Raw genomic sequence first — 4,810 nt, 5'->3', positions numbered from 1 at the left:
CCCCAGGCCAACTGCACCGTCCGGTATTGCTGGACGCAGCCAAGACCCAGTTACATATCTCCCTTTTTGAAGAGAGTTCGAGTCGGAAATTATCCATTTTGTTTTTCAACTACGGGACATTGGAAAGCAGGATTGATGGAAGCGGTGGTCTGTGGGGATCTCTCTTTAGCTTCACAGTTAGCCCCCCTCCACAGCCTCGCTTTCTCTGTCTCGCACATCTCCTCCTCCGTCCGTTATTTTCTGACATCCATCTGCAGCACTCCACAGCTCCCCAAACAGTCAAAAAAGTCAGCATTTAAAAAAACCTTGTGACCGTAGCTCCATCAGGTGCCGGCGACCATAGGTGCCGGCACCTGATGCAACTCATTCGTGTCACAATATCATAAAAACAAACAAAATACTCAGAGCAGCTTGCTCTTCCCCTTTAGCTGTGACACTTATTGAGCATTAGCACCTGCTCACACCATTCTTGACACTCTGAGCGCTGCCTGCATCAACTCTCCTACTGCAGTCTGAGAGACGAGCCAACATCGAAGCACTTTAGCACAATTTTTCCAGATTTTTGGACTCTGTGTTGCAGATGCCCGTAGCTTCATTAGCTTACCGTCTGAGGATCCCTTCCCCCTCTTGGCTGTAACCTATGTTGCTTAGCCAGACAGCCGGAAGTGACAGTAAGTAGGTAGGGATGTGCCGATCAGATATTAATATTGGTCCGATATTGGCCAGAAGAAGAATATTGGATTTAATCGTCCGGCATTTAAATTCTCTGATATTTTCATGTTGATAGAAACATTCTAGTTCTGTCAAATGTTTCTGTAACTCATTGTTTCATTTTATAGGGGTCAGTTGTTTTCATGACTTATGTTAATAAGTAGTAAAGGCCTATGTTGTTCGTGCTATTATCGTATCGGGTCCATATTGGAATTTTCCAATTCTCAAAGATGCAATATCGGTATTAGAAATTATAAAAGTGTATTGATAAACCCCTAAAAGTAGGCAGCCCTGGATCTACAGAACTCAATCACAAATTCAATTGAGTGGTGTTTACTATATTTATATGAAAATGCAAATGTGTTTAACTTTAGCCAAACTATCATCACCTTGAAGAATGGTGTGGAAAGCTGGGAGTTCTTTTTTTATGTGGACAATATAGGAAATACTTAGTGTGAGGGATTGCATTCGAGTCAATGAGTCGATGTAATAAAATGGTTTTCCTTAGATAGAAAACTTTAAATCAATTTTACTGTATGATCTGTTGAACTGTAAAGTGCCTTGAGATGACATGTGTTGTAAATTGGCGCTACATAAATAAACTAAACTGAAATGAATTGAAAATAGAATTTAGAAGCTTTTTACTGTTTCATTCTGTAGATGTAAAAAGGGGGTAAAAACAAACCCTAACAGTATTGTGGTTGTAATTGTTGCAAAGTTTTACTAGCTTTTCAGCCAGGAGAAGTGAATATAAATGCAAGACATTTTTTTTCTTCATTTTTCTACAGTAAGATATTATTTTGGTTGATCTTTTCTGTAACGCACAACTCTATGTTGGGCAGTTATGTAAGATGTAAATGGATATGTTAACATTTGTGATTATATTTCTTATAAATTGTAAAAATCTTTGTTATGCTTACTTTTGCAATACACAGTAGGGCCGTTTTTTTTTTTTTTTTTTTCTAAAGGCCACCCATTTTCCCCCTGTCCACCCTTCATTGAAAACATCTCTGGCATTTCTCCCTCTGGTGCTTCTCATGATGGCTCAGTTTCTCTTTATCACATATTGGATCCAGATGAGACCCAAGCCCACTCCACTCCTCCTGACCACAGCCCTGTCTTAACTTATAACAATTCAAAACAGATGGTGGCAAACTCAGGCCAGAGCGTCCTGTTAAAATCTGCTGCAGTGTGTGTTAGCCCGTTTGCAAAATCTCTGCCATTAAATGATGCATGAATGAAAGACAATGGCTTTTAAGCTGAGGTTAAGCTCACATACTCAAAAAATTAAGGGATTTTAAAAGAAGGTCAATAAGTATTTTCTTTCCCCTTCAAACAACAAGAACTGCCAGTCACAATTATATCTACAGTTTCCTTAAGATACTTCTTAATAAAGGATGTGCAAAAGCATAAAACAGAGGACAGAGGAAACCCCCTTCCAATGTAGCCACATATTAAGTACAATCTCACAAACCAAAGATGTGGAGCACACTGAGCTGAATATGAAATTATTGTCTGTGGTACTATGTTTGCTCAAAAGCCACAAGTAAAGATAGAGTACACTAAAAACTATTCTGAGTGGTATTCTGGTGTCTTATGTGATACAGTAATGCATAATTATACTACATATAGTTAAGTATTTGTCTTTAAAAAGTCAATGCGTTGTAGTGCCACATTTTACCTTCAGCATTTAACAAATTGTCTTTGCAAGACATATTGAGATAGCATAGAGAGTGTTAGTGTCAGCATACATTTTCAAGCATTTAAAGTTGTAGGGAAGTCATATTTAAATTTCAAATCATTCTGGCTTAAACATGTATATAAATTTACTCTTTATCAGACGATATTGTGCCAAAATTTTTAAAATTTCTATTTTAAAACAAAATCCTGTCTCAAAATCTGTGGGGGCTTTTTTTTCCGTTATCTTATGCAGGCCAGTTAGTTATATGTCAGCTTGTACTCCTAAATTCGGCCAATCATATATCAACGGTCATCTGTCAATCAAATATTTTCAGTCATAGCATCTTGATTCATATGTCGCAGGTAATATACGCAACGGTTGAAAAAAGAAATAAGAATCATTTATTTTACCATTGAGTTAATCCTAGTGTTCACGGGGATGGATGATAAAAGGTGTCATGGTTTTGGTTCTGTTTAAGTTTTCTCTTTGAGTTTTCATTGGTTTTATCACCATTTTGTGTTATTCTCTATGTTTTTGGTTGTATTTGAGTTCTTATGTATTTTTTGTTTACCCTCTGTTGCCCTCTTGTTTTGGTCTCTTTCCCCTAACTCCCTTCTAGATTCTTCTTTCCACACCTGTTACTTGTCTGCCAGTTAGTCCTCCCATTGTTTTTGTCTCCCATATATACTCCTTCTGTTCAGTCAGTCTTTGCTGGTTCTTCCTTGTTTCTTTATCTTAATGTGTGTATTCCCTGAAGTCTTCTAGCTGTTTGTTTTCTTTGTTTTGTTATTTTTGCCTCAGTTGCCACCTTTTTGAATTATTAAACTCGCAAGAAACCTCCTCAGCTTCCATCTCTGCATTTGGCCCTTCAAACCTCCATTTAACGTGACAACAGATTTTTTTTTTAACACAGTAAATTTTCTTCCCAGACATAAAGCTCAGTGATTGTTTCTGACACGAGCGTTCACCTGTGGCCTCTTGTCTAACGCGACATGACACCCCTCCTTCCAGGACTGACAATGATCACAGTATGTAACATACAACACCACTTGGGATGGTGGGTTTCCTCTGCATGCGGTGGTGCATGTCGTTTTCTGCCGTGGTCTGACACACAGGTTCTCACAATAGTCGAGAGGGGGATTTTCTCGTCTCACTTTGTGGACCTGGTGGACCCGAGTAGGCAACTTCTACATAATATATGCAGTTAGGGGGAAGACCTGCTTCATTCTATTTTGTGCCACCCTTCATCAGAGCGCAGTTACCAATATGAGCGCATAGTAAAACAAGGGTGCAGTGTCAAAATCTCAAACATGCAGGTTCAATACATGTCAGGTATGCATTAGTTTCTGTGAATAAATCTGTCTTTGCCCACATTTAGCTCCATGTCTTTGCACGTGCTCTGTCCTGATATTGTGCACAGCCAATCATCATCATCTGTGTGCTCGACTGTCTCTGCCCTCGTGACTTATTAAACTATATGTTACTAAACAACTCAATCTGCTAAGCATAAAAAAACATTTTTTTTTCAAACTTTCAGGATTTTATTTTTCTCAATCTCACAAGAGGTTAGGTGGAACAAATTAGGTCATATTTTTGCCTTGGGTGAGTGTCATGTTATAGCATGATTTAGACTGGTAAGCTTTTGATTGAACTTACACTATACCATTTTTCTTTCTCTAATGTTGGAGTGATCCAATGGCCATGTATCTGGTCTATTTCACGACTTCATCTTTTCAGAGTCACTGGTGCCTATCTTCAGTAGTCAGTGGACGAGAGGCAAAGTTGCACTGTGAGAGAAAACCATGCATCCTCACCTTCATATATGAGGGGTATTTTTAAAGTATAAGTTGACCTAGCATGTATGTTTCTATACAATGGCACCTGAAGGTATAAAGAAAATTCTGCAAAGGAAGGAAACCTTGACAACAACATCACCATCATAGGATAACATGAGTTTCTGTACTAATAACTAAATGTGATTTAAGCACCTTTCTTTAGATTGTATCTTCCGGTCTTCACCCCATGTTTTCATCAAAATAAAATTAATTACACTGTGTGAGAGTTTAAAACTTCATTTTTGAGTTATAGCTTCAGTCCTAACTCTTATCTCCCAAACAAGGTTATCACCACATTTTTAAAGTTCACAAGGATTTGTTAGGGATGACATCAAAAGTCAAATACTAGATAGAGATGAAAGACAAGCTGCAGTCCAAATCAAAGCCAGGACTGACATTCCAGAATTCTGGACTTGTCATGCTTTGTGTGGCTGCTTCCTCTCCGTCTGCAGCTGATACCATGGGGGTCTCTCCCTGCCTGTCTAATCTCTGTTTACGTTGCAGTCTGTTCCTCTGGTTCCAACCCCCCCCCTTATGTCATGAAGGAAGGCTTCCTGTCTGACCTTTAAATCTCTAGTTGACT

The sequence above is a fragment of the Cyprinodon tularosa genome, unplaced genomic scaffold (genome assembly GCF_016077235.1).
Source record: "Cyprinodon tularosa strain WSP-4 unplaced genomic scaffold, ASM1607723v1 ctg316, whole genome shotgun sequence".
Taxonomy (NCBI): domain Eukaryota; kingdom Metazoa; phylum Chordata; class Actinopteri; order Cyprinodontiformes; family Cyprinodontidae; genus Cyprinodon; species Cyprinodon tularosa.
This window is presented reverse-complemented; position numbering follows the sequence as displayed.